Genomic DNA, 21,161 nt, shown 5'->3' with positions numbered 1-21,161 from the left:
TAAGTTTTGTTGGGAAAAATTACTTAGGTTAAAAAAAGATTTTAAAAATCTTTAATAGAACAGACCGCATTGGCATCTGTTAAGATCTTTTCCATCACAGATTCCTAAACTCATTCCTTCAAGTTCTTTCTAACTTTCAAAGGAAATGGTCTTATTACATAGAAAAGAGGAAAAATAAATCATAATTAAGGAAACTGCATACCCCCTTCTCTCTCTAGGTACATGGTAATCTGGATGTACCCGCCAGAATTTCCTAACTTCAGCCTATCAAAAAAATAAAGATTGAAAAAACTTAAACAAATATCTCTATGATCTCAAATGTGACTTGACCCTGTTTACTCAACAGCAAAACACCTCATGAAACAAAAATGTGTTCTTTGACAGTCTAAAATTTCTAATCTGACCCCAAAATTATGTGATTCTGACATTTCTCCTTTAAAATTAAAACAATGCCTTTTTGATAGAGAGGTATTTTATTTAAAAATGGGATTCACCAATGTAACAATACCCAGGATTTTTAAAAACTTATTTTAAATAGGAGAAGCTCTTCCTGCCTTCTTCCATAAAAGCCATATTATAGCAAAGATTTTTTTACCGACTTTGGTTAATGGCATAACACATCTTTAATTTAATCACAAATTTTTGTAAATTGAATCCAATAGTGTCAAAGTAGGAAATCATTTGTAATACTGCCTCGTATCCAATAATAACTGAAAAAACTCGGAATTTTTTATTTCCTAGTTGTGAAAGTAGAGATAATTTCTGTATTGAAATGATTTCTGTATTGAATGTACTGAAATGATTTCATTAAAAGGCAAAAGGAGAGCCCTGTTATTTCTAAGAGCCAAATATTTTATCACAGAACTCAACATACACAATTTATGCATATGTTCCACTACTGGATTTTCATCGTATCAGACAAAAGTCTCTCAAACATTCACAGTTCCCAGCACATTCTCTTCTAAAAGGAATTCCTTTCACTCGCTGTGCCTCATTTCACAGTCCATTCCCTATCAAGCTGTAGACAACCCAAGCTCTTCAGTGCCAGGGAGAGTAAGAAGAGGTTTAGGGAGAAAGGATAAGAGAGAAGAGAGGTCCCACCCCACAGTTATCAAAATGTAAAATGCATATATACTATTTAATCCCTCAGTTTTACCACTAAGAGGATTTAGAAAAATATATACAATATATCTTTATGTACAAAGACACTCACTGAACCAGTATTTATTTGTAAGAGAAAATATACTCTAGTCATACTGGATTTCTTTCTGTTTCTTGAACTTACCAAGCTTATTCTTACCTCAGAGCTTTTACACTTACTAGTTCCTCTGACTAGAATTCTCTTCTCTAGCTCTTTGAACTATTTTTTCTCATATTTTAGTCTGCCTTTCTTTGTTTATTTCATTTGCCTGGCCATCCTACCTAAAGTAGAAACTTCTCTCTCATCATATTACCAATGCCACTGCCTTCATGAAACTAATTTGTTTAGGTTTTATTTCATTGTTTTTGACATATCTCAACCAACTATGCATATGTTAGTTACAAGCAAGCAGAGCTCAGGATTTATTATTCCTTCATCTGCATCCCTACAAGGTGTGTGGCATACAGTAAGTACTCAGTATATATCTGATGAACAGGCAGGTGCACGGATGGATGAATGGATGGATGTATGGATCACTGACTGGAAGAAAACAGACCTAACATAAATGTTCATCAACAGAAAATTGGTAATATAAAATGTGGTATAATGATAAAACAAATCTATAAAGTCTGTACTATGTAAATACATGCATGTACTATGTGTGGAAGATTCTTTCAACAAGCATTTGTTAAGCACTAATATATTAGGTGTCAGACATTATTCTAGGAGATAGCTATAAAATAATGAGTAGGACAAATAACTTTGCTACCCAGAATATGTCTTTAGCCAAAATAATGCAGGCATAAACATAAATACAGTGAAATAGAGAGAATTGTAAAATTATACTTACATATGCATACATGCTTGAATGGGCATAGCAAACACATAGGAAGTTATTACCAGTGGTTACTCTAAAAAAAGGACCTAAGAGTTGAGGTGGGGGGACTGAGGAATGAGAGAAGGAAGTATTTTATTTCATTTAATATCTATCTGTATAATTTGATGTTTTTAATATGCGCATGTATTATTTTTAACTTAGTAAATATTTATTAATAACCTTTGAATTAAACAAGAAACTTTGAAACTATTTGTACCTATTACTCCTGAGAGATCTCAAATGAATAAAGGACATAATCCTTACGACGCCCTTGAAACTTTGAAAAAATTATTATTGGCTAATTAATCTTTTATAATTATACTTTATTATGGTTGCTTACTTGGTTTAAGTGAAAAGTTAAAATTTAATATAGGAATTTTTTTGAAAAGTTTAAAATAAATGAGTTTCTAAGAGTTAGGCAAACAGTGTTCAGGATTTTTTTTTTTAAAGATTTTATTTATTTATTTGTCAGAGAGAGAGAGAGAGAGAGCAAGCGAGCACAGGCAGACAGAATGGCAGGCAGAGGCAGAGAGAGAAGCAGGCTCCCTGCCGAGCAAGGAGCCCGATGTGGGACTCGATCCCAGGACGCCGGGATCATGACCTGAGCTGAATGAAGGCAGCTGCTTAACCAACTGAGCCACCCAGGCGTCCCCAGTGTTCAGGATTTTAAAGTTTAAAAGTTTATAATAAAAATAACTTTTTCTATATTATGAATATTATATATTTGTTTCACATAGTTCCCCCATGTTAAATGCTTTAGTAATCAAGAAATTACAATTACTCCTCATCATTGAAGATCACAGAAGGACATCAAATTAAGAAGAAATAACTATTTGGTTTAAATAATGGCTCTCAAATAAAATTAAAATAAAATAAAAAATAGGGCGCTCACGTTTTTGAAACTTGGAGGGCAAAACAATATACCACTTGGAACACTGCAATTATTCTCAGTGCCAGTTACAAATGACACTTTGATAATAGAAATGGCATTGCATAGCCTACTGATAAATTTTTAAAAAGCAAAACTTAAAAACTAGTATTATTTTCAGAGAGCTAATCACATCTAGGATTTTCCAAAATATCCTGAAACGTTTTGCCCTAGGCTAAACTAAACTTAATCTAGCACAGAACAGAATATAAAAACAAAGTCAGCTTATAGAATAGTTTCTCTAGGGAACAAACAGCTTGTTTTCATAAGATTCATGTGGGTGCCAAATTCTGATGCAATTACCTACTGCTTCACACAAAGGCTTGCATTTCCACACAACCAATTGAAGTTCTTGGCATATCAAAGGTAAAAAGTATAAGAGCAAGTTAAATCAATCCACAATGACAACTGGTAAGAGCAGCCCCTTGAAATCAAATGAAATAACAGCTATCAGAAAATGTCTTTCTAAAATAAAGTATAAGTAACCACATAAACTCTTAATTAATTCATTAGGCATCATAATGATTACTAACAGATTGTATCAAAAAGCTATTTAATAATTTGTACTAAGACATTAACAAATAGAGGCACACATATGAGAATCAACATATTTCAATATAAACAGCTGTACTCTGGTGTTTTGAACACTTAAGAGCAATTCACACATTGTATAATTAGTAAATGTTTACTCCATTTGCTAAAATTATACTACCTTATCTTTCTCAGTGACAGTGCTGCATGCAAACTGTGTATTTTGCTTTTTTAAATTGGGATGTTAAAGACTTCTAGGCTGCAAAATACAATTACTAGGACAGAATCTTTAAATAGTAAAATAAACGTTAGGCTTAGAGCTCTAACTTCTTGTTCAATATCTAGGAAATCACAGCTTCCTTTTGCACAACTGCAAAAGCTTAGGTAATTTCTTAAGAGTTATTCTTACTAAATGTTTTCATTAATGATAAAACTATGGTCCTAAAATAGATATTCCATAGTTAAAATAAATACACATAAAATACATAAATAATACATAAATAAAATACATAATACATAAATAAAATACATAAAAACACATAAATATACATAAAATAAAAATACAGCATGAAAAGAAAAAAAATAAGCCAAACTATATGTAGCAATTTTCTTCAAGAAACACTTTTGTTCTTCTTCCATTTAAAATTATAATTTCCACTATAAATTATATATAAGTATTGCACTATCTCTTTTCATGACCATACTATAAAGAGTTTCTTAGGATCAGAAGTCCACGTTCACTATCTGTTTTAGAAAACACATTTAAAAAAAAATCCCAAATGGCAAATCAACTGAATTAAAAATATTATTTACAAAATTAATAGTAATACAGTTGTACAGTGATCTAAACCATTAAATAAATAAAGCAGTGTGATTTTAATTTTTAAAGACATTTTTCAAGGGGGCGCCTGGGTGGCTCAGTGGGTTAAAGCCTCTGCCTTCAGCTCAGGTCATGATCCCAGGGTTCTAGGATCAAACCTCTCATTGGGCTCTCTGCAGCAAGGAGCCTGCTTCCTCTTCTCTCTCTGCCTGCCTCTCTGCCTACTTGTGATCTTTGTTTATCAAATAAATAAATAAGATCTTTAAAAAAAAAAAGACATTTTTTTCAAAAAACACTGATGATCTTACATTTCAAAATGTAAGACTTCCACTTCTTTCAAGAAAAATGCATCTCTACAATGTGTTGATTACTAAAAAATAGTTATATAAATAATTTGATATTTTACACCATTATATAAAAACTTTTATAAACTGAGAAGAAAATGAAGAGAATCCCAAAACTGCCAAAAATATTCAAAGTATTACAAAACAACAGCCAAACATAAGCCTACTAGTGAAAGTACGTAACACAAACTCGTATGTATCATCTTGGGGTGGAGGAAGGGAAGGTAGAGACGGGGGGAGCAATGGGAGCAGGATTCATAGGACAGGAAGAATAAGATGGAACAAGATGAACGAAAATCAACAAGAAGGACAACTGTTGAAGTTGTGTAGTGCGTACATAGGAGTTCACTGTTTCTCTACACTTGTAGCATAGCAGTTTAAAACATACATTCATAATACAAGAGAATATACAGCATTTTTTACTTGCTAGCAAAAGCCATTAAACAATCTTTCACAGGATCAGCAATAAGGATTTCATTTTATATAAGTGTTATCAAAACCCCATCAATCTCATGCCTGATATATATGCATACACTGTATCATGCAACAGAACTGCACATTTTCCACAAACATATATACTCACACCCCATATTCTATATTGCATGTTATCTAGAGAAAAGCCTACAAATTTCATCTCAGTACGCAGGAACTGAAAAGAAAATATTATAAGCTAAGGAATATGTACTTTATTTATTAAAATGCTTTGGAATTACTACCTGACCTTAAATTTAACAACTTCCTGAAGCTAAGACCTTATGTTACCAATGACCTAGTGCATATGGGAAATAGGGTAGGTACACTCTGTCACCTTTAGCAAACATTTTCCTCACCAAGCTACTTACAGGCCATCTGCCATACCCTGAAGCAACATCCTAGTTAGCTACTGCTACTTACTGACTTGCAATATAAGTAACCAAGTTTATGATTTGCTAAAGTCATAATTATATAAATTTGAAATTTTCTCTAGTTTTACTTTACAGAATATTTATTTCTATTCCTGGGAATGTTTCCCATTTGTAGAATAGTCATATTTCTTTGTAAAGGCATAATAATTTCAACAAAGAAGGTGACTTATACAGATGACTCATAAGCAGAAATAGAGATAATGACTATAACACCATGTCTCAAAATTTCAACACTTGTCACCATTGAAGAGGTGTTAAGTCTATACTTGAACAAACAAATTTAGGTAAGTTTTATACCTCATCACAATGTTTAAAATAAAATTATTTTACTAAATAATAACTTCATATTGGTGAAATAAATAAATATATCTGTAATCTTTAAGGTGAAATGACAGCTAGTTACAGATCAGGTCCTACAACCAGTTTAATTCTTTGTTGACCCTGTATTTTGAGGAACTGCAAACCCAAATTCATCCTGATTGAAATAATTAAGTATCTGCTGGAATGCCTTCTGTTATCTACCATTCCAAACTTTAAAATACTAAAACTTTTTTTTTTTTTAAAGGGAGATGGAGAGTGCAAGTGGCGGGGGGTGGATATAAGCAGGCTCCACGCCTGGCATGGAGCTGGACATGGGGCTTGATCTCACAACCCTGAGATCATGGCCTAAGCAAAAAATCAAGAGTCAGCCACTTAACCAACTGAGCCACCCAGGAGCCCTATGACTAAAATATTTTTAAATAAATATGTTAAACCACAGATGAGCTCAAAAGGAAGAAAGATAAACATTTCACACGTCAAAATCAAACCATAAATTAGAGTAGGACTTGAAGCCAAGTAGTCCATGAAAATGTTGAGACCAAATTGGCTTAAAGGCTAAAGTTCAACTACAACGACTTTCCCCTTCCATAAATAGCAATCAGATAATCTCCAACCACCTGCTCAATACCTTAGCCAGACACAAGGCATCTGCCAAACTGGGTGAAAAAGTTAACTAACTACCCAAGATCAAAACCAAAAGCCTTCACCTAGGTGGGTAAGGAATCCAAATCTGCACTTAAAACCAAGTAACTAACCTAACAACTTGACATCATATAGTCCAGACAGAAATTTAAAAGGAAAAAAAAAGTAGGTCATGATCTAGATTCATTTACAAGATAAAATCTTTTGAAAATAAGCTTACAGCCATTAAAAAACAACAACAACAAAAAAAAAAAACACAAACTATGAAATACACAAAAGAATCTGTTGTTAAGAAAAAATAGTACAGGGGCATCTGGGTGGCTCAGTGGGTTAAAGCCTCTGCCTTCGGCTCAGGTCGTGATCCCAGGGTCCTGGGTCCTCTGCTCGGCAGGGAGCCTGCTTCCTCCTCTCTCTCTCTCTCTGCCTGCCTCTCTGCCTACTTGTAATCTCTGTCTATCAAATAAATAAATAAAATCTTAAAAAAAAAAGGAAAAAAAATAGTACAGACATACAAAAAGGGAGGGGGGATTCACACTTGAATTAGAGAAAACAAAGCAATCTGAAATCAATCTTCAAAATAGGTATAATTTTTAAAGCACCAGATAAAGCAATACAGCTATTAAATATGAGCGGGCAGTTACTGAATAAGCATAGATAGATATAAAAAAGAACCAAGAAGAAATCACAGAAATGAGAAATACGTTCATTAAAGTTGAAATGATAGATAAAGTGAAAATGGAAAACACTGGAAATGAAAATTAATGACTTGGTGGCAAAAGGGAAGAAACTTCCTAGAATGCAGCACAGAGTAATAGAGTTGGAAATAGGAGAAAGAAGAACCATGGAAGATAAGATAAAAAGCTCTAACATATATCTAATAAGGGTTAGAGAAGGGGAGAACAGAAAAAAGAAAGGAAAAGCAAAATAATTTTACTCAAATTAGTACAGATAATGTGTCCCTGGAAAAGAAAAGCTGAATCAGAGTTACACAGTATCAGTATCACATAATTCCAATAGAGATGCATTCCCAATACCGTATTTGGCAATGAACTTTTGTTTTCTTTAAATCCCTGAAATTATGGCACACCTACCTTGTTTTGTTAGTTACAAATCAGAGTGATACATATATACCCTTCATAATATCAAGATGTTTAATAATGTTAAGCCTGCTGATCCTTACCCTTCCTTTTCCTCAACTTTTACATGAAAGCACTGGAATCACCAATATAATTGCTTGTTAACATACAGCATGATACTATTTCTCCATTTTTTAATAGTCTAGCATTATTAGCTGCACATCTCTTGTTACCAACTTGTTCAAAACTGTTTGCTAAAGATCAAAATAAATGGCAGAATGCAATGCCTGAGTGCATGTAGCACAGTCTGCAGTCTTAGTTCTGGCCAAGCGCATATGATAACACTCAGGCTCAAATATAGGAAAAATGTGTATTAGCAAAGTTATATAAAGTATTTTTATTTATTTATTTATTTTTAATGTTTCCCTTTTTTAAAAAAAGATTTTATTTATTTATTTGACAGAAAGAGAGATCACAAGTAGGCAGAGAGGCAGGCAGAGAGAGAGGGGAAAGCAGGCTCCCTGCTGAGCAGTGAGCCCAACGTGGAGCTCGATCTCAGGACCCTGAGATCATGATCTGAGCCGAAGGTAGAGGCTTAACCCACTGAGCCACCCAGGCACCCTATAAGGTATTTTTTTTTAATATTTTTATTTATTTATTTGAGAAAGAGAAAGCAAGAGCAGAGCACGAGTGGAGGGGGAGGAGCAGAGGCAGAAGGAGAAGCAGACTCCCATAGCTGAGCAGGAAGCCCAATGTGGGGCTCGATCCCAACATCCTGGGATCATGACCTAAGCCAAAGGCAGACACTTAACCAACTGAGCCACCCAGGTGCCCCTAAAGTATTTCTTCATAGAAACAGAAATGAGTAGAACTCAAAAAGCAAACATCACCTCACCCTACCTTTACATTCCTTCTCAGGAAGCTGGTAGAGACTGTGCTCCACCAAAACAAGGGAGTAAAACATGAATGAAGCAGACCCTGATTTTAGAAAACAGAGGTCCATCTCAGGAAAGAGATAAAGACTACATAAGGTCACAGTGACGGAAATACCAGACATGAAGGAATTCATTCAAAGTTGACAGCATTAAGAAAATTCCAGGCATCTGAAGAGATTCAAATAAACATGTTACACATGTTTACACATATAGTTTCACATTTTAGTTATACTCTAGTCCTATTCCTAATTTATAGTTAAAAATCATGAGTAAGAGTAAACATATAAATATTTTCACTAGTACACTCTGGATTCAACTAAACCATTTAAAAAAATTTTTTTTACTTTTAAAATAAAATTTGAGATATAATTTGCATCATGCAAAACTGCAGCTACTTTAGGGGTGCCTGGGTGGCTCAGTGGGTTAAAGCCTCTGCCTCCGGCTCAGGTCATGATCCTGGGTCCTGGGATCGAGCCCCGCATGGAGTTCTCTGCTCGGCAGGGAGCCTGCTTCCCTCCCTCTCTCTTTCTCTGCCTGCCTCTCTGACTACTTGTGATCTCTGTCTTTCAAATAAATAAATAAAATAAATAAATAAAACAAAATAAAATAAATAAATAAATAAATAAAAACAAAAACAAAATCTGCAGCTACTTTAAGTGGCTTTAAGTGTGTTTTGACAACTGTCTACAATGGTGTAACAATAAACCCTATTAGAAAGTTACCTTATGCCCCTTTGCAATCTACCCAACTCCTCAATCCCAGGCAACCACTAATGTGTGTTCCTTTACTATATAAATTAGATGCAACTTCCAGAGTTTTGTATAAATTGGCTCATACAATGAATACTTGAGGAGTCCAGCTCCTGGCCAAAAACCAGTGTGTGATTTTGTAAACCCAACCCAACAGGCAATTACAAAGCCTTCATCTGGCAGTCCTCACAGGAAGAAGCTGCTCTCCCCACAGGAGACTTTGCACCACCAACGCACTGCAGAATCCAAAGGGAGTTGCAGTCAAGAACTCAGTCTGCTGTGGCCAGCCATGCTCTTAGGCACACCTGCATCTCTAGTCATTCAGAGAGTCTTTATTCAGAATCATTCAGAGTCTTTATTCGGACCCTCCCTCAGGAGACCTCCCTAGGGCTAGGGAGAGAGGATGCTTCTCTCCACTTTGGCTTACAGAACAGTACTTTTCCACTTCTAGTCTTTCACTCTTTCCTTTTTCCCTGTGCCCCACCTCCACTCCCTGAATCTCCCACTGGCCAACCTGGGCCCATAAAAGTACAGGAGCTTTTCTTTCGGGTCTCCCGAGGCAGTGAGATGATCCCCATGTCTGTGCTGGTCCACCTGACCCTCAAACTGGTGCATCATTCCATGGAAAAAATGGAATAATGAGAAGGTTAGTACTTTCTCCATTTTTTTTTAAGATTTTATTTGTTTATTTGTCAGAGAGAGAGAGCACACAAGCAGGAGGAGTAGCAGGGAGAGGGAAAGGCAGGCTTCCCACTGGGCAAGGAGCCCAATGCAGGACTTGATCCCAGGATCCTGGGATCGTGACCTGAGCCGAAGGCAGATGTTTAACCGACTGAGCCACCCAGGTGTCCTGAGTGCTTTCTCCATTTAGTCTCTTGCTTATACTATCATAGAAGTGATTAAAGACTTGACAGTTGATTTCATTTTGGCTTATTGTTTTAAACTGCAACTCTGACACTGAGCCAATCAGCTTTCTCCAGCTCAGCTGAGCCCCTAACAATATCTTCTGTATCTGAATAATTTCACTTAGCACAAATTTTTGAGATTCATGTTGTATAAAACAGTAGTTCCTTTCTATTGCTCAGTAATATTTTATTGTACTGTGTGAACATACTGTAATTTGTTTATCCATTCACCTATAAACTGGTACTTGGGTTGTTTCTAATTGCTGGTCATTATGAATAAAATAGTAATGTGCTGGTATAAACCTTCTTATAGACATAGGTTTTCGAATTCTCTTGGATAAATATCAAGAGTGTAATTGTTGGATCCTACTAACTTTGAAAGAAATAGCCAAACTGTTTCCTAAAGTGGTTAAGTATTTTACACATCTACCAGCTGTGTGTGAGAATTCCAGATGCTCCACAATCTAACATTTAGTATGGACAAACTTTCAACAAATATAAATATGTAAATTTATATATATACATGTCTTTTATTATTCATTGTAGCTGATATGGAACAACCTGGAAAAGACAAAAAAGAGAATGTGTTTTGTTTAACCAGTTTTTTTTTTTTTGAGATATAACTGACATATAAAATTATATTAGTTTCAGGTATACAATATAATGATTTGATGTTTGTGTATATCGTTAAATGATCACAATGCCTAGTTAACATCCATCACCAAATGTAGTTATAAAATTTTTTGTTGCTGTGATGAGAACTTCTAAGATCTAATCTTTGTAGCTTTCAAATATACAATACAGTATTATTAACTACAGTCACCATGCTGTATATTACACCCCATGACTTATTTCAGTCTTCTTGATTTTAGTCATTTTCTTGCAGATACAGTTATAGCCTATGATTTTAATCTGCATAACTTGTTTAATGATGATATGCATCATTTCAAATGTGTATTGATTGGTCATTCATACATCTTTTCACGTGAAGCTGTTTAACTCTTTTCTTTTGCTCATTTTTTTTTAAGATTTTATTTATTTATTTGACAGAGATCACAAGTAGGCAGAGAGGCAGGCAGAGAGAGAGGGGGGGAAGCAGGCTCAGCCCTATGACTCTGAGATCATGACCTGAGCCAAAGGCAGAGGCTTAACTAAGTGGTAAGAATTCTTACCACTTACCAGTCTGAAAACAAGTCCTCTGCCAGATATATGTATTGTAAATATTTTCTTTCAGCCTGTGGCTTGTCTGTTCATTTTAGTTAATAGTATCATATGGGGAAATATTTTTATCTTAATAAAGTCCAATTTGTCATCTTTCTTCTTTCGAGCTTAACATTTTTTATGGTCTAAGAAATATTTACCAACTCTAAGATTCACAGCTATTGTCTTTTCTGTTTTCTCCTATAAATTCTATAGTTATAGGATTTATATTTAGATCAACAATTTATTTCAAATTTTGTATAGAGTGGTAAGGCAAAGATCAAAGTTCACTTTTTTCCTGTTATTCCAGTACCATTTGAAAAGACTTTCTTTTCTCCATCGAGTTACATTGGCACCTATTTGAAAATCAGTTGACTATATATGTGTGGGTATATCTTTGGGCTCTTTTAGTATTCCATGTCTAACCTTTTACTAATATCAAACTGCCTTCATTACATGAGATTTGCAGTAAGTCTTGAAAGTAGGTAGTGTAAGTCTTACAACTTTGTTATTCTTTTAAAGTATTACTTGGCTAGGCCCTGAGCATTTTCATGTAAATATTGGAATTGGTTTGTAAATTTCTTTCTAAAGAGCATGCTGGAATTTTTGATGGAGATAAATGAATTAAGAAGGAATTAAAAGTTTAATCATCTAATCCATGAATATGGCACACTTCTTTATTCATGTCATCTTTAATTTCTCTCAGCAATGCTTTACAATTTTCAGTATAAAGGTCTTGCACATATTTTGTAAAGTTTAACCCCAGTATTTAATGCTTTATGACGCTACTATAAATGTAATTTATAGTTTTATTTCACCTTTTCAATGTTCTTTGCTATATACAGAAAAACAATTGATTTTTGTATTGGACTTGAATCTTACAATCTCACCAAATTCACTTATAAACTCTGCTCATCTTAGTGTAGAGGCTTCAGGATGTGCTGCATGTATGATTGTTATTTGCTAATAAAGACATTTTTTATTTTTCTTCCCAGTACATATGTTTTTATTTCTATTATGTCAAGTAATTAAGGGAGTGTGATACTGGTGCAAGAATAAGGAAAAATTGAGTGGAACAGAATACAGAAACAGACCCTCACCACACACAACCACACGTACCTGCACACACACACACAAACAAACACTTATACACATACCTGATTTATAGCAAATAATCCACAGTAGTGAGAAAAAGCTAATCTTTTCAGTAAATGATGCAGAATCAAGTGGATATCCAGACAGAAGAAATTACCTCAGTCCCTACTTCATACTGTACTAAAAACTTAATCTGAGCTAGATCACAGATCTAAAAGTAGACTCTTTTTTTATACATTTAGAAAGAGATTATTCAAGAGTGGAGTGGGGATGGGGGAGGGGCGGGAGAGGGAGAGGGAGAATCTCAAGCAGACTCCCCACTGAGTGCAGAGCCTGAGATGGGACTCGATCTGAAGACCCTGAGATCATGACCTGAGCTGAAATCAAGAGATGGCAGCTTAACCAAGTGAGCCACCCAAGTGCACTAAAAGTAGAACCTAAAACAATCAAGCTTCTAAAAGAAAACAGGGAAGAACATCTAAATGACCTTGAATCTTACATGAATGAACATAGATTATTTAAAAAGCACACATAAAACACTAATTACAAATGATTGACAAATTAGACTTCATTAAAATTAAGATTTTTCTCCTCATCAAAAGATTACATTATGGGAACGAAAAGGCAAATAACACACTGTGAGAAGTTCGCAACATGTTTAATGATAACAGACTCATATTAAAAAAAAAATGTTTGTAAAAGATCCTACAAATCTATACAAGAAAGACAGTACTTTGTTTTAAATGGGCAAATAAACAGAACATCCATTTGACAAGAGTTTTTTGTTTTGTTTTGTTTGAAGTGTTAGAAGCATGTAAGTATTCCCAGAGTTACTGGTCATCAAAGAATAATTAAAGCCAAATCAGATTTCACACATTACACATCCATTGGTGTGGCCCATAACTAAGAGCTCTAACAAGGCAAACGGGCGGAGAAGATGTGAAACAATGGAATTCTTCTGCATTCTCACTCATGGGACATAAATCTTGGCTAATAAAACCTAACTAAACCTCAAGGCCAGGCCCAACCTGTGAAATTTTGGGGAATAACGTTTGTGAGAAACACCAAGGCCATCCTTAGTCTTGGAAAAAAAATTTTCGTATTCCTTATGACCCTTCCCTAGACAGACACCCCACACTAGTGGGACTATCTGGGCTTTGGCCAAGCAATGTCTTCCATTTAAACATACTGCTGAGCCTCTTTGTTAAGTCAGGAAAAAGAAATCTGAATATGAGGAAGGCCCTCTGCCAAAGTAATCAATAAAAGATTTACAAAGGATTGTCTCCCAGGCAGTGCCTCTAGGTCCTAGAGTCTAGAACATTACGATCTCAGTGCTCAAACTATTTTAGGAATATCTTCAAAACTGACACATGAAGGAAGACAGGAGCCTTGGGCGGAAACGGATGATCACACCTCAGATGATCACACCTCACACCTCACATCTCAGGAGATCACTAAAGACTTGAAAGCTACCCGAAGCGACTGTTAAAGATAGATCTTTTTAAAGACTACAGCTATCTTATTATTGGATGTTGGTAGACAGTGCACCTATCATCGAAGGTCATCAAATAGTCCTGAGGTAGGAAATACCCGTGATGTCCTAGATGCTGTAAAGAATCATTCAAATAAGCAGAAGGCTGCTCAGAGAGAGGGGCGAGGACAGAAATGTCCTGTGCAAGACTGTATTCTAGGGGTAAGTTCAGGAGGAGTTCACTGCTTTCACATGTGGGCCTATTCACCATTTTGAAGCCACTGACATAAATGTCCCCTCAGGACCTCCCAGTTTGGATTGCTGTACAATGTGAACCCTACGATTCTCAGCCAAAGCAAAATATACCACTTGTTTTAACAACGCAAGTTCTTAACTGTAATGGAATCCATTACAGCCTGCAAGAGGAATTTTTCTCTATCCAACTCTAAGGTCAGAGATGCCATGTTTTTAGTCTGAAATGCAGTATATAAACAGAAAAGAAGAAGAAGAAGCAGAAGCAGAAGCAGAAGCAGCAGCAGCCGCAGCCACAGCAGCAACAGCAATAAATAAGGATGATTTTTTTTTTTTTTTTTTTGCCCGAGAGTCCATCCCTTACCGTTACTAGCACACCACTGTGGGCTTGAGAGCTGCAGTGTTTTTGAAAATCAGCCATATATAGCCTGCAGATAGTAAAACCATGGTAGAGGGTAGTAAAGGAAAATCTGTTAAATGGGCCTCTGGGGTTAAAATCTGGATATTCACAAAATCTTGGGTCATTCTAGTACAGTATGGCAAAAGGCCCTATATGACTGGGTAATTAAGTATATATGGAGTCTTTGGCTATCTCTACAAAACCTTATCAAAGAAGTAAAGTGCTAGCTCAGAGTAGGGCTGAAATGCTGAGGCAAATGCTCCAGACCTCTAGAACTAGCCTCCTACATTCATAGAATGAGCAAGCACTGGATGACACATGTAAAACAAAGATAGAACAAATGATATTATTTGTTCTGCACTGAATAAAACTACATTAAAAATCAGTAGGCAGAGTGACAGCAAAATGGCAAACTAGAAAGCTCCAAGCTCTCATTACCCAAAAGAAACAACAAAATAACCCAGAAGGAACTGTCTAAACCAACTTCGCTGGAACTCTAGAAAACAGCCAAAAGTTAACAGCAACCAAACAAATCCCCTAATCAAGAAAAAGCCATCTTCAAAGTGTTAAGAGAGCTTTGTGGCATTTTCTCCTTACTGTTCCCCTGCCCAATCCTTAGTGCAATGGTGGTCTTGTTCTTAAAGCAGTGGCAGCATGGTTCCCAACCTGTTCTAACCTGTCTGGGGGATACCTGAAGAACTGATGCAAGGCACCTGCCTCCATGTCACCTAACTTGGAACTTAAAGCAGTGGCAGCATGGTTCCCAATCTGTTCTAACCTGTCTGGGGGATACCTGAAGAACTGATGCAAGGCACCTGCCTCCATGTCACCTAACTTGGAACTTAGGTAGGTAAAGGAGCAAACATTGCTTGTAAAAGTTGCAAGGCAAGTACGGACCCACTGACACCCAGGGTAAGAAGAATGGAGATGCACAAGAGACCATCTAAAGCCTAGAGGAGAAGCTCAGGGGAGACTCCGGGAAATTAAGACATGCATAGCATCTAAGTATACAGGGGAATTTAGAAAGCCACCTGCATGTTCAAGAAAGACCCAAGATCACCTTAAGCTTTCATTTCAGGCTGATCACTAGGCTCAGAGCAAGGGTTAAAGGAGTACTTTGAGAACAGACACAATATGCAAGGATGGGAAGTGTTTCTAACATTCAAGGCAACTGTAAAAATACTAGCTGAACATGAGCTAAAGGGACAGGGACAACAGTGATCACACACAACAAAGAATAGTCTACAACAATAATCTGGAAAAGTCTCAAAACAAACGGGCTACAACAGCCTTCAACAGTTTAAAAAACAAAAAGACATAGGACTTGAATAGATATTTCTTCTAAGGTTACATACAAAGAACTTATAAACACATGAAAAAATGATCAACATCACTAGCCATTAGTACATTCCAAATGAAAACCACTCACTTCGTACCCTACAGGGTATGTATGTACCCTACGTACACCCTTCGTACCCCTATAGGGTAAATATTTTCAAAAACTAAAAATACAAATGTAGAGGAATTAAAACCCATGTGCACTGCTGATAGGAATGTAAAAATTATGCAGCTGCTGTAGAAAATAATTTGGCAGTTCCTCAAAGAGTTAAACATAGAGCCCGCAGGGACTCCTGGGAGGCTGAGCCTTTGGCTCAGGTCATGATCCCAGCGTCCTGGGATCAAGTCCCACATCAGGCTCCTTGCTCAGCAAGGAGTCTGCTTCTCCCTCTGCCTCTGCCTGCCACTCTGCCTGCCTATGCTCTCACTCTCACTCTCTCTGACAAATAAATAAATAAAACCTTAAAAAAAAAAAATAAAAATAAAGCCTGCAATTCCACTGCCAGGTGCCAAAAGAATTGACAGCAGGGACTCAAACATTGATGCCTATAAGTGAATGTTCCTAACATTATTCACAATACCAAAAAGTGCAAACAAACCAAGCGTCATCTCAATGGCAAACAAAATGTGTTACATACATCCAATGGAATATTATTCAACCTTAAAAAAAAGGAAATTCTGACACATGAAAAACATGAATGAACCTGAGGACACTACGCTAAAAGTAAAATAAACCAGACACAAAAGGACAAATATTGTATGGTTCCACTTATATAAGACACCTGGAAGAGGCAAATTCAGAGACAGAAAGAATAGAGGTTACTGGGGGTTGGGGAAGGAGAGAATGGGGAGCTATTATCTAATGGGTACAGAGTTTCTATTTGAGATAATGATACCATCTGGAAATGCAGAGTAGTAATGGTTATATAACACTGTGAGTATACTTAATACCACTTAAAAATGACTAACATGCAAAATTTTATGTTATGTGTCCCCATGCGCTCGCGCGCACACACACACACACAGACACACGTAGAATGAATGGATGTTATCTGTGATTAATGAATAATCCTCTAATTATAACACACACACATACAGAGTCAACATTAATGCTTAAAAATGGTTTTAGAACTATTGTTCCCAAATTGAGACCCAAAGTATCCAAACACTACAACAAATACTGACGGGTTCCATGAATATTTTAAATTTTCAAAGAAAATAGCAACATCTGTTGAATAACTTATGAACTAGTTCCAGGAGTTTCATTGTTAGAACATTAGATCTCACTACATTCTTTTCAATGATTTCGTATGTTTGCATTGCTGGGATAAAAAGCAAATACCATGCAAAAATCAATGTGGAGGAACAGAAGGGGGCAGCTTAGAAGCACCATGAACGGGCGCCTGAGTGGCTCAGTAGGTTGGGCGTCTGCTTGGCTTAGGTCGTGATCCCAGGATCCTGGAATCGAGCCCCGGTACAGGCTCCCTGCTCAGTAAGGAGCCTGCTTCTCCTTCTCTGCTGCTCCTCACACCTTGTGCTCTCTTTGTCAAATAAATAAAAATCTTAGTAAAAAAAGACACCATGAAAATATTATTAAGGCACTAAAGACATCATGAAAAAATGTGGGGGGCAAGTGGGGGTGCGTGGTTGGCTCAGTAGACGGCAGAGCATGCAACTCTTGATCACGGGGTCATGAGTTTAAGCCTGGAGTTAAGTATAGAGCCCACTTTAAAACAAAAAAAGCAAAAACAAAAAGCAGCAAGTGGACCATATTAGACCTCTACCAGTACTGCAGGGACTTAACAAATGAGTAGTGATTAGAACTGACCCCTACTGTATTCTAGGCTCTGCTCATACTATAAAGAAAGCAACTGCCAAGAATTCAATTAAAGGAAGAGAATCACATCAGTTTCAACACCTGCGTATGTTTCCTCTGACTGTTACCTATTTACAAAAATGGGCAAGGAAATAAAATATTATCACCCTCACAGTAATGATCTCATTAAAAGTTGGAATTGCAATTAAAATACCTATTACTTAAATGATGGGTGTATCGGCATCAAGGACTGGCTAACTTGACTGAGGAACTGTATTCTAAAATTAAATATGAGAGGCAGTAAGAGGGGACTCTTACTGGAAAAGTTTCTAGGAACCAGAACAGCAGTGAGGGGATGAACATGATGCAGTTCACAATTTTATCTTTTCTACCTCACAAATGTTTCTTTCAACTTCCCAGACCAATATACACCAACAAAAGGATAGCAGTCCCAGATGGGGGAAAGAGTGCTGCACAAGAAAAGTTATTCATATCCCAGGGTCCTGGGATTGAGCCCCGCATCGGGCTCTCTGCTCAATGGGGAGCCTGCTTCCTCCTCTCTCTCTGCCTGCCTCTCTGCCTGCTTGTGATCTCTGTCTGTCAAATAAATAAATAAAATATTTAAAAAAAAAGTTATTCATAACACACAATTTGTACCTGTTCCTAAGGAAACTTTGCAGTGGCTCATGATTTCACCCCACAAAGCTAAATTAAGATTAATCATAAGTACTACTTCATTACCAAATAAGAGATAGTCCTATAATTCTTGATTCATCAAATTGTACAAAATCTTCCCAGGAACAAACTTTCTGAGAAAGGTCCAGCAAGTCTGCTTTAACTGTCTGCTGTACAGACAGGCAGCGTGACCAAATCAGAGCATTCCACAGGGGAGGAAAAGTACAGGCTAAAATAATAAGAACTGGTAACAGAAATAAACAGTGCCAATAGTAAGGGAGTGGAGAAATGGGCTATGACACAAGAAAGGATGCTATTATTCTTTTGCCAACAAGAACTTCTCAGAGCAAGAAAATCAGGTGCCTAAGGCTGGGAGAAAGTGTTTGACCTATAATCTCTAGCAAATGCTGACTTACGACAACAACGTTAAGTGATGTAGAGAGAAGATATCAAGGAAAATCCTCGTAATGACTCATCTAAATGGTAGTAAATTAGAATTGTCATTTGAGTCATGTTTGTGTTGGTTATGTTTGTCACAATGGTTCCTTTGTGGTGCTTAACAAAGATTTTACCTTGGGTTCAGGTGGGATGACTGTAAGAGGTAGCAGCTGGTGTACCATATTGCCACCAATCAAGATCACTCCCTCCTAAGAAAGTAACTGGATTATGAGAGCAAAAATATTGCTGCAGCTTAGTTACTGTGTAAATAGTCAGCTGCTTTGTTCTTTTGATTATAAAAGGTGTGAATGCAAATGGAACAGCATTCATGGGATAAAAATGGTCTCTAAAAGAGTGAATATGATACAATATGGTGGCTACATATCACACACAGATGCACGCCCAGAATTCAGAAAAGGGCTGCTGTAGTGAACCCGGGGCTTACACAGACTAAACTTAATCTGAAAGTGAAACACATCCAATTGACTAGTTCTTGGGGCACAAAATATATTTGGATGTGTATATTATATTTAAATTACACTCAAGCCACAGGCACTCAATGCCAACGGATTTGTAATAGCTCTGTCAACATTGGCCCCAACAATCAAGGAGCAATTGAAGAGCCCTAGGGATGGATTCAGATTATTGAACCAAGCCCAAACGGTGTTCTGAGAAGCACCTCTTCAGGATGAAATACTTGTTACACCAAATAGGAACACTAGAGGGTGCTCTCTTCTAGAAGAGTGGTCAAGACTGGCAGTCAGCTGAGAAACATGAATCTACACCAAGAGTGGACTGGATACCTCACTAGTGTAGTAAAACAGTACACACCTCCACTACACTAAAGACTTATATCTTTACTCAGGAAGGGCTACTGAATATTTTAATCACCATGGAACCCACAGTGTTAAACTGGCCATAAGATTTTAATCTTTCTGCCATTATGTTATGATGTAACACTGGGATTATAGGTTCATTAAAAGAATTAAATGAAAACTAAACTCACTTGATCTCCAGGATTTAAAAAAATGGGACAGTTAAAGGAAATACTCTAAAAGAAAATATAAAAATCAGACTGGAACACTAAAAACTGTCTAAAGTTCACCCTATAAGAAATGGCTAAATGAAGTTTGATACATCCAGACCATATTAGCAGCCAATATTTTCTGGGAAATATTATTTGGATGTGCCTATTATATATTAAGTGCCTATTATATATTAATAGGCCTATTATATATTAAGTAATATGCTAATATAAAAATATTTAAAAAGTCATTCACTAAATGAGGTAAATCAATATGGACTGACATAAAGGGATATCCTATAATACACACAAAAAATGAAAGAAATATCAGAAAAACATGTACAGAAGCCTGAAAACTGTACATGTTTTTGACATCTGGACATGTGTTTATAAAACTGAATACATAGAAATGAGTCTGGTAAAATTCACAGCTACTTTTAACAGAGGTTAACACAGAAAAGACAAATGAGATTAAGAGTGGGGTAAAACAGAAAACATTTATGCCAAATCTGGGTAGCTCAATAAGATTTATTATTCTCTGTATTTTTCTGGATACGTGATACATTTCATAACACAAGATGCTATTAATGGGTACATAAATGTAAATGCCTAATAAATAATGGTAATTATTAATTGCAAAAAAATGAAGTAAAGGCTTCTTAGGTGCTTGAGGTTCTATGGAAAAGAAAAATGTCTGCTGATATCTTCATCTCCATTTCCTACTCCACATGAAATATCAGAAGCCCAGGCTGGGGAAGACAAAATTAAGAGCAATATTGCTAAAGAAAAGAAAAGTTTAAAAAGTTACACACTGGGGTGCCCAGGTGGCTCAGCAGGTTAATGCTTCTGCCTTCGGCTCAGGTCATGATCTCAGGGTCCTGGGATCGAGCCCTGCATCAGGCTCTCTGCTCGGCAGGGAGCCTGCTTCCTCCTCTCTCTCTGCCTGCCTCTTTGACTACTTGTGATCTCTGTCTGTCAAATAAATAAATAAAAATCCTTAAAAAAATAAAAAATAAATCAAAAAAAGTTATACACTATAACTGGTATTGTAACTACATGTTAGAGAGACAGGCTACTGGGTTCTTGGTTGCTTAACAATACTTAATGAAAATGTTAGAGAATTAGTAACTGATAGTTGCTAGATCTGACAGGCTATCTGTTACCATTCACAAGAACTTATCTAGAATGTTCTGACAGTTGAGTTTTTCATTATTTTGAATATGCTAAATTCCTCCTAATTCATTATGACAATGATCCAGCTTATATCACTTTCATATT

The 21,161-nt window shown here is 36.3% G+C and overlaps 1 protein-coding gene across 4 annotated transcripts in view; it reads right to left on the bottom strand.

The window, feature by feature from the left end:
• MIPOL1 (mirror-image polydactyly 1) overlaps positions 1-21,161 on the bottom strand; it is a 343,108-nt gene that overhangs the window by 278,100 nt on the left and 43,847 nt on the right. Inside the window, exon 1 of one of the 4 annotated variants that reach the window (XM_045067624.1) lies at positions 1,992-2,131. The exons of the other annotated variants lie outside the window; for them this stretch is intronic. The gene's annotated coding sequence lies outside the window, so the exon portion shown is untranslated. Of the gene's footprint in view, positions 1-1,991; positions 2,132-21,161 lie in introns of those variants that run through there. 4 annotated transcript variants of the gene reach the window in all.

The sequence above is a fragment of the Mustela putorius genome, unplaced genomic scaffold (genome assembly GCF_011764305.1).
Source record: "Mustela putorius furo isolate JIRA1106 unplaced genomic scaffold, ASM1176430v1.1 tig00003898_pilon_pilon_pilon, whole genome shotgun sequence".
Classification (NCBI taxonomy): Eukaryota; Metazoa; Chordata; class Mammalia; order Carnivora; family Mustelidae; genus Mustela; species Mustela putorius.
This window is presented reverse-complemented; position numbering and strand designations above follow the sequence as displayed.